The 19,527-nt window shown below is 33.5% G+C and overlaps 1 protein-coding gene and 1 long non-coding RNA gene across 3 annotated transcripts in view; one reads left to right on the top strand and one right to left on the bottom strand.

Annotated features, from left to right (window-relative positions):
* LOC126912687 (uncharacterized) overlaps nucleotides 1-19,527 on the top strand; it is a 346,191-nt gene that overhangs the window by 60,886 nt on the left and 265,778 nt on the right. The window lies entirely within an intron of this gene.
* The window catches only part of LOC118265006 (uncharacterized), a 56,931-nt gene that overhangs the window by 10,243 nt on the left and 27,161 nt on the right, over nucleotides 1-19,527 (bottom strand). The window contains exon 2 of one of the 2 annotated variants that reach the window (XM_035577688.2): nucleotides 5,975-6,017. The gene's annotated coding sequence lies outside the window, so the exon portion shown is untranslated. The remainder of the gene's footprint in view (nucleotides 1-5,974; nucleotides 6,018-19,527) is intronic. The other variant, XM_035577689.2, reaches the window with a different exon arrangement.

Here is a 19,527-nt window from a genome sequence, read left to right as displayed (position 1 = left end):
AATATTATAAAACTAAGTGCATCTGTAAAGTTTGTTTATTTTCCTTTTCCCAGAAATGCTACAGAGCAGGCGCCTTAGGTTATATAATATCGACTTCTACACATTGATTTAATTTAGCTTCTAGTACAACTAGAAAAGAAAACAAAACAATATTAACGATACCATTGTGATTACAGCGTTGGTCCAGAACTCAGTTCATCTAATTGCTCAATCACAGCATCGTATATAATGTTAGTACATACCTAAGTACATAAACATTAACATAAACATAGCCAGAACTTTAGTCCATCTGTTTATGTCAGAAATGTATGCAGGCTTTCGTGCGGAAAATAACTTATGAAATTCACGAAAGCGTTGTAATTTATCATTGTAATTATTTATTATAGTTACCTCAGAGGGTAATAGCTCAGTTTGTGCGTAGATCGTACGATTACGACCCTTAACACGTTCGCAGTTCTATGTATTTATTATGTAAACATGTTCTTTGCTTACCGCGCGCCCCATCGATGTTACAAACTGGTATGGTACATTAACTATGGGTTTATTTGCGAGTTTTTCCTTTGAATATTTCGCCTATACTGCAAATACTTTGATAAAAATTCTACATAAAAGTAATAACTATTCACTATCATGATCGGGTATTAAGTCAGACAGTGAATTAATATTTTTATGTCATTTTTAATTAATCAATTAAGATACGCGTATTTCGGGTCTGGTATAAAACTGAAAAGACCATATAATGAAACATTTCTACGACATAGCGTCAAATCGCCGTAACAGTAAAGTTAACATCTTACTTAGCGCACGATGTTAGTACGACCACTAAAAACACAGCGAGTAAAAACCATAGAAACGCATCTCCCGCCGTTAACTCTTATGGTATTGCTCCGCTTTGAACGTTGTTTTCCTACACTTTCAGTACCGAATGGGAAATTTCCCAGATCACATATTGGTTCTACCTAATCTTCACTTTGAGCGGTACAACGTAGAATTTATCGAATCGGATATTCGCAGCGGGTAATCTTCAATAGGGGACCCAGCGGTCAGTACCACATTCCCGTGGCTTTTGTTGAGCGTGCGTGTCGAATTTTATCCGCAAATGGCAACATTTGTTTTATAGGATACTATCATGCTGTGACGGCCCTTACATTCGAACCATAAAACCATGTGAAACTCATGGATTTTATATTTCACTCGTCTACGTTGCCTCTTCGCGTTCCCTGTCTATTTTAAGACATCCGTCGTTTTGCTTGAGCACACCACGTTTGAGAAAAAGGTCAAACGGCACACCAGGAGCCTGGCTTTGTCAGTTTTACACTTCTCATTATAGTAAGTCTGAAAAATAATGACTGAGACGCAAATTATGAGCAGAATTAATTACAAAACTTTCCCAAACCAATGTTTTTTGTAATGTACATCCTAGTGAATCGTATTATTTTAGCTGTTCTTTTTAATATTCGAGCTAAGCCAACGCACGGCGGATACACTCATAAAAAAGACCATATGTCACTAGATCCGATCGAAATGTGCCCTGGATTATGTTAATCCAGGCCATCAGCTGGTATTGTATGCAAAATATCATTCCGGTCTATATTTATATTGTGGGTTTGTGTTGTACCTATCCAATAAAATACCTGCAGCTATTTCACAAAAATATAATAAAGACTAAATTATGGTTGTATTACTCGTGTGGTTTTTTAAATCTTATTGATGCTTCGAAAGGTTTATACTGAAGTCTTGATTTCTGTGTATACTGAAGTACTTACAAAACTTAAGTATCTAACTTAACAAGTTCTAAAAATTATAGTTAAACTTACAACCAACTTTTACCTTCTTGAATCTCGGCAAACAATTACGAGTATCAACGACGCGGAAGGTAATTGTAAAGGGGTGAGTAATATTTAAGTACAAAGTAAATCTACAAACGAGTAGGTACTTAAACAAGTAAGTAAGTGCTCGTACATGTCAAACAAGCATTATTTTACGACTGAAATTCCACCGTAAGCGGCTCCTTCAGCAGGCACCCGTTACTTGGCTAAATGTACCACTTTATATGATTAGTTACACTTCCATACTTCAACTGGAAAGTTGCAGCGGAGCTTAAGATTTAGGGTCTACAACTTGCATGTGCACGAAGCCTCAAAATGAAACACGGTTATACATGATACATTGTTTTAATGTTTTTTGACTTTACTACAAATTATTTTTAAACAAGAAACTAGAACTATATTAATTATTATGTTATCGGCTTACTCACGAAAGTTACAATAAAATCATAGAACTATATTAAATAGACCTGATAGTAGGCGGGGTGAGTAGAATGTGTAAGTACCAAATTTTCTCTGGTTGTTTTATTTCCTTGGTCATCGCTGATAAACCAATCAATAATTGAATCATATTCTTAAATCTTACAATCAAACAATTTGTTTAGGAGCCACATGTATATAAACAATCGAATCATTAATTTAGATCGTTTTAATACTACGAAGACATATTCGGTTTTTTTTCCCAGAAATACTGAGTGAAACGCTTTCGAGTTCAGAGTAATAAATGTGATATAAGGCAGCATGTAACATACTTGATCTCTAATTGAATATTGGCAAATGATATTATGTATTCATCTACATAAATATTATATGTACTTATTACATACATTTGTAGGTATAAAGTTACTTTTCGGGTTAGGGTTTCGTGAAATAGAACATGTTTATATTTTATAGTTTATATACATATTACTGCTTTTCGAACTGGAGCCCCGGTAAACCCGGTAGGTAGTCCGCAACTAGGGTTAAGTATAACTAGTAGTATAACAAGCCTTCAGTAACGTTACTCTGATTCGAGAGGCGTTTCATACAGTCTGATAGTGCACCTCGTGTTCGTTACGAATTGTTTACGTTTAAAATTGTTTGACAAAACAGACGTGTATAGTTCACGTTTTGTAGATACAACGAGCAATAAGACTGATACTGACATATTGGAACGCCGTGAAATATGCTGGTACATATATGAAAGTATATCACAATATGGATGAAAGGATAACAATAAAAAAATATATAAAGAACGCTTTGTTGGACAAAGTGCCAGTGAAATGGAAAGGACTAAATTATATTGCGTTTTTCATTAATGGTTAATGACAAGCTCAAGAAACATTTCACCTGTAAAGCTGACTGAATAACTAAGTTATAATAATAGAGTATATGGGTAGTTCTTCGAAATTTGATTCTTCGACTGATTCATATGGCCAAAATTTAATTCCACTTTAAGATCTGTAACACGTGTTCATATGAAAATAGGTATACCAAATAAAGTATATTCGAATGAGGGACTCGTTTTTAAAAAATAGTTTTCGTGATATCGACGTTCGAATATTTTCTGCCCAGATGAATCAGAAATTGTTACAGATGAATCTGTTGAACAATTGAAAATTGTATGTAAATGAGCTCTGTATTTATTTTAATTTCACATTCTTTTAATTTCGTTTTAGAATACCATTTTCGAGTACTTTCGCACAGAGAAATCACGAGCATTCATCATCACGCTTGCTCAGGGCGGATTAGCAATTTTTAGAATCATATTAATTACATTCCTCAAAAAAAAGTTTCTAAATTATAGCTATAACCTTTATAGCTAAGTTAATTTAAAAATAAGACTAGTAAAAAAATGGACAACGCAACTTTTATGATTTTGACCATACGAATCAGGCACAGATGAATCAGGATTTTGCTTACAATCATGCATAACTCATCGTATATACAGACTTCATTCTTGTCATTTTTCTACACGAATGTATAACCAAAAAGCTTCACACGAAACATAGATTAAAGTTTTAAAACTGTAAAGTAAATTTTATAAAATAGGCATTGTAATCAGGATGCCATGTAAACCAAACACAGATGAATCAGATATTTACCTTCGTAACACCTGGATCTAAGCCAACCAGCCGCACGTCCGCCTCCTAGCTTGTCCGTTGCACGCCTGGTTTCCCTCCGCACAGGAAGCCAGACTCTCATTATTAATACCCGACCAAGTATGGTCATTCGCAGCTTACGCCATATTAATCAGTATTATACGCCGGACACTTCTTATTTATTTATTTATAATCATACTAACATAGTTATTACGAATGCATATTTTATTTTGAAAAGGACAACTCATCTCCTTTCGATGTAATTATAATTTATATTGAAGTATCAAAGGGAAAATGCGAAATCGACTACTTTGTTCCGGAAAATGGCAAACGGACACGCCATATGAATCAGAAGAACAAGCTTTAAAAAAATATATTTTGTACCTAGACTGGAATTATTTAAAAAATATTATTTGTCCTAGTAACTGATATAGCTAAACTATACTAAAAAAAATATTACATGCCTTTTTGTTAGTTGGTTTCAAAAATATTCTCATAGACATCGAAAATTTTGTCTCTGAAGAACTACCCATATGACTATTTTTTATTTGAATGTCCGTCTTGTAGATTATTTTACAATGATATACCTATATTGATTTGAAATATCGCAAGACGTCACTTCTAAATACATTTTATACGAATAAGTGACGTATTTGCTCCCACTCCTAAACGTTAATTCGTTTTATCTAAGTATTGTTAACTTATATGACGAAATAAAAAATACGTGTTTAATATTTATTCATTGCCTAACTGACGAACTAAATAGATTTTCATACCCCGTTATTATCCCTATTATAAGGTACGTTAAATATCAGACAGATTACGTCTGGTGTTTAAAAATACCCCTCGTAAATATTAATAAGACATGAAAATTTATGAAGTTTAAAAATAAAATTAGACCCTAAAATATAGTTCGTTACCAAAGTCAACAATTACACAAGTAGGTTCTGTGGTACTTAACATTAAAACCTATTTTGTTAGGCTTTCGAAACTAAGTGGAGGTACAGGATTAAGTAAATATTTCCCCAAATTCGGTCGACGAACAGACAACCAGTTTACTCAGATGGAAGAGCCACGTGATTTGTGATTATATAGTGTCGGTTACTGGTTACTGTTTAATTTACTGTTTATATTCATCAAGTAATCACTAGTTCGACATGATATCAGAGTAAAGATTGAAAAGCCTTTTTACATTTTGTAGGGAGTAATTTCGTTAAATCTGGAGAACGTGAAGAGGTGAAGTGAGACCCAGTTTTTTAATATAAGTTCCTTTCTATGTCAACCACGTTAAGGGTGCTTTTCTACCAGAAATGTACTGTGTTATGCTACAAAAATGTAATAGCAAAGCTGTAAAAGTATGCGATTGTTTCCGCTGATACTTCATGCATGCCAATGAATATGATTGGTGGAAAATAAATAAAAATTGAGAACTTAATAACACTGATACTACTCTGAGATTAGACCAGCAAAAAGATTAATTCACAGATATGATAGCTGATAGAACTATCGTTTTGTAGAACCTACGTGATGAGAATTTATAGAACAAAATCTTGGTCCATCGTTGCCATAAATTATTGTCTGGTAATACTTCGATGCAGCGCTTAATGACCGTAATAGAATAACTGGTTCGTTAACAAAAAGGATATAAGTATTTCTATAGTACAATTTTCTTTAAACGGCTACTGCCACCAATGGTGGTGGTTTCCAACAAACCAGCTGGTTTGTTAGCAGGTACTAAACTACAAAATGGAAGTAACTGTATAGTCTGAATAATTCTCAGAGCTGATTTATTAGAGAGGTTTATATTCAATATGGAAATAAGCTTTTGATAATGATGATGATGTATAATTATGTTATTTTATGCATACTCTCGTGATATAATAGATAGTACGTAACTATCGCATAAACACTAAGTTCCACGTAACATTCCTCATTCACTAAAACCGTATCTATAGACTTTATGGAAAAAATATCACATTAAATGTCGATTAAGTTGGTTCGGGACGCTAGCGTCGCGTCGCCCGCGGAATGAAGCGGATGATCGATTACACTAATTTACCAACTCACCTCAAATACTCACTATGCTTCGCTTGAGGAAAGATCGCGTCATCTGAAACCAAAACGAATTCTTTTACATACCTATATAACACAAACATTTGTACAGGCAGTTATGTCCATTACTCTATGGTTACGTAAAAAAATCTCTCTCCTTACTACCTAAGGATTAAAACCACAATAATAAGTAACAAATGTATGTGACTGGTATTATATATCAGTAAAACCACAATTACTTTAATAATCTACTCATTAAAATGTTAATTAATATAGCTCTCAATAAAGTGAAGAGCGAGTTATATACATTTGCCGATGAATAAAATATTAATTTCAAGTCCCTAAACATCAATATAAGCAAGTTTAAGTACCGCTAGTAAATAGACTGAGACCTATTAAGGTCTTAATATCGCTTGCGTTTAACTAGTCATATAACTTTTAAATTAATTCTGTCCCACGTACGACCTTCGCTAACGTCAACTTCAAACTTCTGAATTTCTTTGTGTTAGTATTAAACCTTTGTGACAGATTTAAAGAGCGAAAAGTAAATCCCTGTTCCCGAAAAAAATGGCGAGCTTTCGTAAAATGTTGGCTAATGACGTCACTGAAGCGAAGGCTTAATGTTATCGAACGACATCTGAAATAGACGGATTAACTTCAAATTAAAGGGAGCTGGCAGAGTTCCTGTCATTCATGCCCTCTTTCTACTAATTAAGAGATTAAAGAAAATAATATTTATTATTAACTGACTTTAAAAAAGGAGGTTCCCAGTTTGATGTATGTTTGTATATTTGAGCGCGATTATATCGCGTTTGACAGAACCGATTTTGATGTTCAAATCGTCCAATGACTTCTCTCGCCTTAGGTGAGGCGAGAGGGAGTGTCAGACTCTTACTGACTAAAAACCACCGTGTTCCTACTCCTGCTTTTCGAACCGAAGCTTCGGTAAACCCGCTAGGTAGTCCGCAGCTCCGGATCAACAGACAAAATATAGATTCATATTATCAACACAAAAAAATAGACATATATTATAAAACATTCACTGAAGACATAAATAAAACGACCTAGTTTATTTATTCTCTCACACTTATGAAAGAAATGATGATCTTTTTTTAATCAGTTCCACAAAATTTGTTATCGTTTGTCTCAAGAAAATAAAAAAAAAACATACAAGATTTGTATATTTGTTATTTTTACTAACGTGTTATTACAGAACAAGTTAAAGTGTAAACAACATTGATTTAAATCCACAATACACGACAATGTACTTCCTTCCAAGTGTATTTTATTCGTGCACTCGATTTCATTCATTCTTCAGCGTCATCCGAATTTCGAAAATTCAAGTAATGTCAGATTGCAAGCACGAGATTAAAAATTTTCACCCATTACATAAAAAATCTCGGGATAACTTCAAATGTGATTAAAAGTTCTAGTTCATTATATCTATGGAAGCAATGAATTTGCAAATAACAATTGTTATAGTTGCTACGCCGTAGCTCTGTGGCGTAGCAACAGGCGTAGCATGTTAATTCGGTGTAGTCATCTTACTGATAACAAAATTTGTTAATCCAATCCTTAACCAGTAATAATCAATAAAGTTTTTCTCTTACTTCTCAGATATAATAATATAGTTTTAAACCCTTAAAATATTGAGATTTGAGAGTAAAATAGTAGGTATTATAATGTCAAAACAGTTACAACATAGCTACAATAATATATGAGATCGATATTTATTAACACTTCATAATGAAATTCGTAACCATCTACTACTCAATTCATACATAAGTCTCGATTTACGTAGACCGTAATTTAATTTGTGGGTAAATTATTTTCTTGATTTTGTGTAAATGGTTTTTTACGGCGCACTAATTACTTACTAATCACCGGAGAGTAACTCATCAATCTCGTCACGCCACGCAGATATTTCTGTTTACTTTTACACGACCATTATTTTAACACGAGCATTGCTTCCTACGGAATATTTCGTGTTTCGTAATTTTCGTAATTCACGGAATATTTCAAAGTTTATAACGATGTTTTTGATATACCTAAACTTATACTACTCATACTTACTTTTAGTTTAATAAGTTGTAAAGTACTTAATTTTATGATTTTCAAAATACAAGCCATTTAAGTTTTCCAGTAACAGTTTTATTCGTCATTCGTTTAATTCAAATAAAACAATATGAATGTTATATCGACAGTTCGAACGTGTTTTATGTCGTGTAAAAATACATATGTACATTCCTTTAAAAAATGTGCAGTTGGTTACTGACTTCTGCGAAAGGTGTCATGATTTCTATTCCCTCACTATAATATAATGAAATACTATTGTTTTATTGTTCTATAAGTAGAATATACTAATATGTAAAATATAAGCATTAGGGTGCTTTTCCACCAAAGATGTGTTATATTACGTTGCTGTAGATGCATTTGGCTTCCACTAATCATATTCATTGGTACACACATAGCTTAGCACTGGTGGAAATGGATTAAGCTATGTTTTTAGATATGAAAAAATGCGTGCTATGGATGCGTGTTATGAATGGCTACCCTACTATCTATACATTGCTTAGTCGAGCTTTTCATCTTCCTCGCACAGCTACATAGCTTAGTATCAGTGGCAATAGTCACATAATTTCAGTTTAGTTATTTATTACATCTTCGTAGCAAAGCTCTGGTGTACAAGCACTCTAACTTTGTCAATTATGTGATATCAAAATAACAATATTACGAGTACAATACTACAATTTACATGGAAACCAATAGAATGCCCTGTTTGAAAACAACTATTAACAAAATGTATACTGAACATTTCTATATAATTTCCGTTATTTTCCATCCACAATTTATAGACAAAGCCGGACAGAGTCCTTACTAAAACCCATTTCGCTAAAAGACTGTGTTATTTATTCCTTAAACACTTGGACTTGTCTTGTTTTATCTCTTTTATGTTTTAACGTATTGTTAATGATTTAATTTGGTGTTGTTGTTTTTATTTCTTTTCAGAGATAGCATCATTCATTTTAAGATCTGTAGACTAGGTAGAGTTAGTTGCACGTGTCACTCACTTTTCACCTTGAATTCTACTTTAAAAATAGAAAAATCTGAATAATAAGTACCTATAGTAGGAAGTAATATATTTTAATGAAATATTATTTCACTTATACGTTGTCAACCCATAAATAATGCCTTACCAATACAATCTGTAGGATAAAAAGCTATAATACAAACTGTCAATAATACCATAAATTTTGCTTCAGAGACGTTTTTCTGTTGATAGATAAAAACGTAAGAAAAGGTAAACCATCCATAAATCGGTAAAAAGGGTCACAATGATTCCCCGTGGATCACTCTAATTTGCCTGGCTCACAATTTTATTTTCATCTAAATCGTTTTAACGATTGAGCCCCATTTAATGCGTCAATAATTTCCTAGAGTAAGTAACTTTTAAAATACATACAAGAAAATTCCGTTCCCGTACCGTTCGAGTAACTGAAAATAACGTATATATTTTTAAATTTATCGTAAACAATAAGAAGCTTCCACACTTTGTTATTCTATGTACTTAATTATAAGAATATATTTACGAGAATGCCATAACTAGGTCAAACCAATTACCGCTGAGTACACAACCATAAAACAATTTGCTTAAATATTTTATGGGAAAGATTTAAGTGTAATCCTTCCAGTGGACCTTGTTAGGTGTTTGTAACAATCAAAACAATGCGTGCTTATACACAAAAACAAAAATTCCTGACAGTTAACACATTGCGTGATAAGAAAATCAATGTTCCTGAGCAGCAAGCACGCGGGACCTTACCTACTTTTATTTTTACATGCCAATTTCGGGTTCTTCTTTTTAATAGCGACATTCGCGTGCTGAATGAGCATGGGTCATTCCGCTGTAATTGTAGTGTGCCCTTTGGTTATCACGCGATCGCGTGCCGGCAGCGGCAACTTGCCTGTGGGCGGCAGAAACCGACGCCTTCCCGTCACGACCAGGTCAAGTTTTCATAGCCCGTGCAGCACAACTTTCACAGACAATAAAAAGCTATTTTTCTTTCGACAGATTTGTTCGCGGGCTCTTTTGTGTTTTAGTTTTCAGTTTAACGGTTATTCGTTAAGTTTGTTCGTTAGTTTGGAAATAATAAAACTTTCGCTATCTGAAGATGATCGAGTAATCGATTGTAATAACAGGATGTAAAATCGTGCGTTTGTATAACTGTGCATAAAAAAAGGTTGCGGGCGGTAGCAATTGAAACTTATTTTGTTTGTCAAACCCACTTACTTCAGCAACCGTAACCCAATTTGGATACACTCGCCACGACCTCGAGATCGCACAAGCGCCCACCTGAACCCTTCGATTGCTCCAATCCAGGTCAAACGCAAAAGAATGTAAGAATAATCTAGTTTAATGTTGACAAGCAAACCAATCGAGTCACTGATTACTAAACGAGAAAAATGGAATTCAAATTTCCTTTTCAACCAACTTTTCCAGTTTCAGCGATCCCAAACTGATTCGACTACTTTTGAATGGTCGTTGACTTCATTCCTAGCCTGTTCGCAACCAATGGAGAGTTTTTATAAAAGCACAAAAACTCCCACTTACCAAATCCTTATTGCAAACTTTTTAATTTAAGAAAAAACAGAAATATTTTCGCCTTTTACTTTCGCCTGCTATTGCGACCTGCAAGGGCCCTTGTTAAAACTTTCTTTAAAAGAAATCGCTTACCAAGTATCGTTCACGTAAAATATTTAATTTTTTAAAGTTTTTCATTTCTTCTTAAGATTTTTTATTTCAGGTTTTTATATAGTAGAACCTTTCGTGAAAACGGTTTCAAAGAAAATGGTTGGAAATACCCGCGTAACATGCAAGCAAAATGAAAGTAACACATTCACTAAAGGGATTTTGCACTTGTTTTACGATATTACTGGAATTCTCACGCAACCGCGGTCTGAACTGCGAACGTTTTTTGTTTGTAAATGTAAAACAAAGTACAATAATACTTATCAAGTTTACGGGTACACATGTAACATTGATCACGGCAAATGTGGGTAAGCTGTACGAAGTTTGTGCGATTGTGCAATGGGGAAATTGTTGAGGCTCACGACATATGTTCACAAGTATGTGTAGGTAGATATCTAAACACCCTTTTATGGCGCCATAGCATTTCCCATTGTTGCAATCAAAATGGCATTAGGGGATATAATTTACATATATATCTACTGGTTCTGCTCCAAATGTATATTATATGGGCGATAGGAAAACTGGGTTAAACCAATAATTTTGTTCTTATGTCCTTTACCGGACGTTTTTCTGAATAAAACTTTCAAGCAAAAATACGTCTTCTGAATACCTATAGTAACACTAATGTTTAATCAATTAAATACAACAAATACTAACTTCTAGCTCCAACAACCGAAAACTATACAAGTTTACAATATAAAACGAAACGTGAGCTCCATGATTTTGATATCAAAACGTTTCTAACGTTCTCCCAATTACCGGTCGTTAGTGACATGCGTTTCAATAAATATACCGATACGATAGTTGATGTTGTGACATATATCACTAGTAACTTGTTAAAACTCGAGGAAACGATTTTAAGTACAACATAACTCACTTATTGTTCACTAATTGACTGGTATATCTCTACCAAGAAAAAATCCTAGGATTTTTATAATTTCCTAAATTTGTCCATTATTGTATAAGAACCTGTTTATTTTCAACCCACTAACCAAACTTGGAGATCACAAAAACCCCTCTTCAGTAGAGGCTTATAGTCATGGGCTGAGGAAGAATTAATAAAAATTAACACCACATTTACATGTGCACAATTCAGCCCAAACGATTGGTATCATGGAAATGGCAGGAAAAAATTCTTTCCCAGCTCGTAATCTCGAAGGTCGTCCTAGAATTCCGACGCGGAGTCAGTAGTCAACTATTCAACTAAGTACCACGTTAATTGTTATTACTACTTAGTGTAAGCGCTGAGTAATTTGACCTTAGTTTTTCCCACATTCCCCCAATAAACTTTCTAGTATCTACCGTGAAGCTAGATAGTGGGCAATAAAACATTACTCACATAAATTAACTGGGGTAGATAGATAGATTTGTATTAGTAAAAGGACGCTGAAATTTTAATTCAGTGACTTGTGTACTAGACTAATGTTAAGACCGTCTTTGCAACCAACTTAGTAATAGTGACGAAAATATCATTCTTTTTCTAAGAGTGTTATGGTAGGTACTACGAGTATAAGCCACTCAAATGTTTCTTTTGTTACATACTCATGCATGGGGGAACATCCATTTGTCAGGCTATTGACTTTTAGCACGACTTCTTTTACACAATTTACTTGTTTCCGACGTCGTTTCTTTACACAATTCCTTTTAAACTCAACGTTGCATTCACGGTAAAAGGGAAATTCAGCAATCATTATTCTGATCACACTCTTACAATAAATTGTTCTTTTTATTTCGTTCCGTAACGTAAAACGTTCCATTTTTAATAATAAAACATCTAAGTTACATTTAAATTACTTTTCTCTGATTTATAATGTACTCCGTTTCTGGGTGCCCAGTATCTCGATTTTTAAAACTTTTGATAATATTGCATGGAATCTAGAAACAAACCCAGTGCATGTCTACATTTTGAGGAACTCATAACACATTAGTAACGACATAAGACTGTTGCTGTTAATACTTGTCATGATTAATTAAGTTTTGAGTACCTTAATTGAGTAAATTATAAGGTTTTCGTATTTGTTAATAACTAAAGGTACATGTTCGAACAAATTAAAACGCAATTTAGAAAAGAAATAATAATTTGAAACTCGTTGCTAATGGCAAAAATACTTTTTACACTGATTGTGACCATTGTGTTATACGTGTAATTACGTACACGAATAACATTAGGTATTCGTTACTTGTTTTGTTTATAATTGTAGTAGCTGGAATTTCATTTAAACATTGCGGCATACTTTTTTAATGAAATCAATTTAATTATGGCACAAACAAATTGTTGATGTTTTTGACACTTTTTATCAAGTCCCTCCTAAAAAGTAAGGCCTAAGCCTATTTTACTGGACAAGATGTAAAGAGTTCACTAGAGTCCAAGGACAAAAAAAAGTAAAAGCTCTTATTCTGAGCGGCCAGCTATTCGAAAAAAGAATCTAGCTTCAAAAGATTTGTTCGCTCCAAAAAGTTCTTATAATCAACTGGCAGATTATTCGCCCGTACTTGTAATTTAATTGTCGACTAGTTTATGTAATTGTAAGCATAAAGTTGGAACAAATGGACTGACCCTCGTCAGTCGTAATCCGCCGAAAACATTAGCGTCTTGTGACGTTGTTTGTAATTAATCTCAAATATCATCTGTGCATTCATAGTATGAAACTTCAGTGTGGTGTTAATTCCCCGTGTTCAGTGGTAAAGGGGATTACTGTGGTCACTTAGATTAATTATGTAGTTGAATTATCATTTTACGGGCTGTTCAGCGGACCAGTTCATATTTTGCGGTTGAATGCTGTTTTATTTTTTAAATCTTGCTGTTTAATTGTTGACCTTGGTTTTGTTTGTGGTTTTAAAACTTTTCTGCTTTTAAATACGGCTTGAATCTTTGACATGTAGAAACTTAAACTAGTAAAATATGATTTCATTGTCATCAATAAGGCAAGAAAAACCGAGGTTACCAAAGATTTTGTAATTAATGAGACCAAGGAAATTAACCAATATATTATGTCTCAATAACAGACCATATCACATATTACTATGTACTATTACAAATACATATAAACATACCAAAATTACATAAGAGCAAATACCATTCATAACGTAACAGTTTGAGTAATATTTCAATTATACCACTGACACAAATAAAAACGCAATGTAAATAAGTCATAACGGAATGACAAAAAGTCACGCGACTCAATCAGTCGCGTGTTACCCCTGCACACTCCATTTATACTTTTTAAAAGCAAAATGGCGTAGGGAAATTAAGGTCTTGTTTCAAACAATTTTCTATTCTAATCCTGTGTGTAAAAAGGGTAATTTTTGGTTGAAGTTTGTATATTGTTATAATGTTCAACTGCAGGTACCAAAAATATTCTAATTATCCCTGTTATGAAAGAAAACATACGTTAAATAAATCACATGTACAAAACTTTATTGAATTAAAATAAAATCTTTTATCTCCTGGCATACTCTCGACTAGACTAGGGTTGCTACCTACTTAATTCAGTCGAACGACAATATTTTACACAGAAACAGACATTTTAACATTTTTAAAGACGATAAAACAACGTATAGTGTCCCATTTTATTATGGAGGACTTTTAAAAGGGTGAACGTACGAATAAAAATTCTGATGAAAAATTTATTTTTATTTAGTTCACCATTTAATCCTAGTCCTTCTCAGTAGTACTAATGCTTCAGTAGCTTCTACAATGTGCTTTAAAATAGAGGTGACCTTTTCTATTTTTACTTTTTTTAAATAAATGTAACCTGTAATATGATATCAAAATGAAACTAGTATAAACAGAATATTTTAAGATCAAACTTAGCAGCTGTCAACAATTGTTTGATGTTGTCAAGTTAATTAAGAGAATCTGATACAAGAACACATTTGCTAGAAAATTAACATTAACGAATGAAATTCCAATCATTTTTAACGAATCAGTTAGTGTGAAAGCAATTTCAGTTGATATTGATTCAATAACAAGCAAGAAACAATTTCCAGTGCTGTAACATAACAGATTCCTTTGATGTCGTACATGTCTGGAGCAGGTGTAACCACTTGCAAGTGAAACGCTGCCTTGATTGCCATCTATTCCCAGGACTATAACAATTTATTTAATGTTAACATCGTTTTTTTTCTTTAATGCTGGTAACATAAGTGACTACTGTATAAGATGGCAAAAGAATATCTGCACATTTGTGTCGTTCGAGATTTAAAATGGATACCAACCTAAATTAAAAACAACGTGCTTCTATAAACTTAATATTTTGTCTAGCTTAATAATTGAATTGAAAGTTGAAACATATGTTTAGCTTTTAAGACATCCTCAAATTGAAATATTATAATAACAATTTTACAGGTAATCGCTAAACCCGTGAAAATAGCTGTAAAATTAAAAGTAAGATAAGTACTTTGAAGAAAAAGGATATAAATTTTAATTCGTCTTCTATTTCACCCTCCAGATGAGATTGAAATTGATACTTATAAGCCAAGCCCGGTCATTGGAACGGCGTCTAGTTTGCAGTGTCAACGTAAAATGCCATTAAGATTTCCCTTTAGCTTTTAACCGCACAACTGAACTTTGAAATAATAATCCGTTCTGTAAATGCTGAGTACGGCTTTAATCGATTTTATACAAAACAATACAAGAAGAGGTAAGCAGTGCTTCTCTTATATAAAAACTCTGTTTGCCAGTCTGATTAATTAAACCATACCTATAACAAAAACAAAGCAAAACTATTAAGTACTAGCTTTTGCCCGCGACTTCGTTCGCGTGGAAAATAGCTGTAAAATTAAAAGTAAGATAAGTACTTTGAAGAAAAAGGATATAAATTTTAATTCGTCTTCTATTTCACCCTCAATTTTATTAAAAAAACAGATGAGATTGAAATTGATACTTATAAGCCAAGCCCGGTCATTGGAACGGCGTCTAGTTTGCAGTGTCAACGTAAAATGCCATTAAGATTTCCCTTTAGCTTTTAACCGCACAACTGAACTTTGAAATAATAATCCGTTCTGTAAATGCTGAGTACGGCTTTAATCGATTTTATATAAAAAACAATACTCTTTCATACAGAAACTTTATGTTAGCCCGTGTGATTAATTAAACCATACCTATAACAAAAACAAAGCAAAACTATTAAATATAAATGTCACAAATAGCATTTATCAAAGAGTAACGTAGACTCAATTTTATCACAATATCCTTCAACCAAAGTATCAAAATCCACACGAGCGAATATTTAAATTACCTTTTAATATGATATTCATTTCAACTTTAAATCTTCGGCTTGCGTTGATAATTGCGGTGAAAAATAATAATTCTCAATTAGTAATACTGACCGCAACACGCGAATGAAGTCGTTGGTTATTTTTTAATAAATAAATACACCTAAAATAAAATAAAATCGCTCCGTCGACGTGGCAATATGCAACAAATAAAGCCATTGGGACACATGACTCGGAAAATTAGTAATAAAACGAAACTTACGTATCATTTAACCTTTGTAGTTTAAATTTTTGGCGCGTTTGAGCCATTAACAGCATTCGTGGTTACGGTATGTCTGTCCATACGAGACATTTGACCATTTTGGTTACAGTCGAAGCTATAAACGACGATTAAAGTAGAGAAAACTATATACGGATAACGGTTAAATAATTCACGTAGTTTTATTTCATAGGTACATAAAAGCGTTTACTAGGTAACGACTGCCATTTTCCTTTTCCATATTCCCCGTGGGACTCCACGGACCATATGCGAGATTAGTAATACTTAGGTACCACATAGTATAGAGACATTTTTCCAAACGCGCTTCACTTTAGGCTATTACATTGCGCATGCAATAGAACAGGAAAAATTAAGAGAAAATAAATAACTTATAAGATGTCAGGAAGTATGTAGCAAATACCTCCGTTCAGAATTAATCTTACGAATGAAAAGGTCAATCGAAAATTAAATTTCCACGAAATCTTACTGAAGTTATTGTTGAGGGATTTAGTGTGTCTAAATAAAAATAAGGTAAACAAGTCAAATAGTTCTACCTCCATTGTTGAGAGCCGAACATAAGATTCCGTATCGAAACTGGGGTCAAGCGAAATTGATTTTAAGAATTTTACTCGGAGGAGGAGAACGTAAAATAAAATTGAACTCAAGAATTGTCTTTACAGTCTGCGGACGGCGAGCAGGGGTAGCTCGCCGCCCGACCAGAACCAGAACCATGCGTGCGGCGCGTCCCGTCCCGCGCGCTCCTCAAAGACCACCAAAGATGGGGCCCAGCAGAACTGATGCCTGATCCGTACTTGCGGACTACCTAGCGGGTTTACCGGGGCTCCGGCTCGAAAAGCAGGAGTAGGAACGGGGTTGTTTTTAGTCAGTAAGAGTCTAACACTACCTCTCGCCTTACCCAAGGCGGGAGAAGTCAATCAGGTCTTTCGCAGAAGGAATAACCTTCGAGCAAGAACAAATTAAATCTCTATTATGTTAATACGATTTTCTTTCTTAATAGTCATAAAGCCGATAGACCAGATTTGAATTCTATTAAAAACGGTAACAAATTTCGAGTCCACTCAATTCAACGAGCATGAAAATATTGATGAGACGTAGATGAAGCGAAAGAGATATGTCAAAACTGTGTTAATTGACATTATTTTGTTTCTGTTATGTCAATAAGAGATTGGTGTCGTAATAATTATTATGTGTGTATGTAATAATGCTTCTTTTGAAGAGGTTATCAGAGGGTTCATCTTGATCTTTACTATAAGTTTGATCTTGATCTTTACTATAACTATAAGTTTGTGTTAGTAAGTATATTGTATTTTTTTCTCCCCTTGAGCTTTTCTTAATTTGCTTGGTCCATGCACCTACCACTGGTTCTTCATTGCATCACCTGTAGGTTTGGCTGGTAGAGAATGCCTACGGCATTAAGCCCACCTAGTGTACACACTCATGTGCATGAAGAAATAAAATAAATAAATAAATAATAAGTACTAGCTATGGGTCATTTGGCTTGTAGCATGAAACATTTAGTTTTCAATCGCGATACATAATAGTATCCTACTACTATTTTGATTATCACTATATGGTAATAGGATTGCTCCTTATTATGTGCTCCTAATAACATCGAATTTTAATGAAAATACGTATAGTATATTAGATTCCGTTATTAGTAAACAAGGTTTAATTAAACTAGACATTTTGTGAACATGTCAAAACTAATTACCAATAGGTAGGTATGAGATGCTTGAAAATTCAAACGTAATTTCCTCGTGAACTTAGAGACTCCATTAATAAAATATTTCAAGGTTTAGACACGAAACAAATTTGTTTATAAACTTGATATTGTTTGTTATGTACACATGTATGTATATGTATATTTTGTAGGTAGGTATATAAATACAAATCTACATAACAGACAAACTTTGATTAATTTAACGGTGGTATTTTATATATACCTCTAGACCTACTAGTTGTCAAGGAATCGAATCAGAAACATTACTGTGTAAAACAGGAGAGTAATTTTATTGCGTATCACATAATTTTGAATATTCGATGGTAAAGGCTCTAATTGTATGTTTGTCCCTCACTAGGCTTTTATCCTTTAATGGAATCGAACCCACTACACGTTGCACGATATCCGGTTGCCCAGTGCAATAACCGTGCAGTCACTAACCAAATGAACATCAAACCAAAAATAAACAAAACAAAACAAAATCTTAAACGCACCAAAACAACATAATTGCTCTAACACTTTAAATAAACAGGGAAAAAGTGAGAGAAAAGAAAAAGAATTGGCACTTGCTCACTTCGTGACTTAAACAAAAGCATCGTTAACAATTCGTGGTTATTAAAGGTCCCGAGCATAATCACCCCTTGCAGAATAAAATTACCGTTCTGACAATCCTCATTACCATACTTAATAACATTTCAAACGATTTTCACACCAGGAATAGGAAAAATGTGTCTAAATAAATAATTCAATATATTTAAAATGGTTTACTTGAGTTTTTGAGGACGCAACGTGGACTGTCAACGATAACAGAACATTTGCATCGCTATTTCTAGAACTCGGTTGCTACGTGTCCGTATGCAGTGCTTTCATACATACTCGTATATTATTTATGAATCCCGCATCATAATCTCTTAAAGTATTCACGTTACTTTGTTTTATTTATGACTGAGTGTTTTCTATGCCACATTACTTGCGTCGTCTTGGCATAACTGAAAATATATGTATTCCAAATGATTCTTGAAATAGAATGTTTGTTGGTAATATTTTAAAACGTCTTTGTCGATATAATGTCCATTAATGGCTAGGACGAGTGGATGTTTATAAACGAATCTTATACCAAGTAGCTCTTTCGTGTTTACATTACGTCTTGTAATGTAAAAGTGAAAAACTTCCATTACAGATGCATTTTACTATGATTGATTGACGGATGCATTTGGTATCTTCTTTATAGTCTTTTTTCATACCTTACCATACATTGTTACACACACATCTACATGCTTAGTGTAAATTGATGAAATGCCTCAACATAAAATTTTGAAATATCCTTTAAACTCTGGGTTTTACTACAACCTAAAAAATAATATAGCGCTTGTAAAATATTAAAATCTTAACGTAAAACTCAGCGGTGCATATCTAAAGACTCAGTAAGCAAATATAATAAGACTAAAAAGTGCGCGGTACGTCCCGCAACTAACAAACTACAAAGAGATTTGCTGAAACCCCAAAAGGTTGCTTGTTACTTAATCCAATTTCCACGCAATCTTTTGCTGAAATTCTTTTTAAATTGGTGTCACGCGCTCGGTATTGTACACTTTGTAGAA

The sequence above is a fragment of the Spodoptera frugiperda genome, chromosome 28 (genome assembly GCF_023101765.2).
Source record: "Spodoptera frugiperda isolate SF20-4 chromosome 28, AGI-APGP_CSIRO_Sfru_2.0, whole genome shotgun sequence".
NCBI classification, from domain to species: Eukaryota; Metazoa; Arthropoda; class Insecta; order Lepidoptera; family Noctuidae; genus Spodoptera; species Spodoptera frugiperda.
This window is presented reverse-complemented; position numbering and strand designations above follow the sequence as displayed.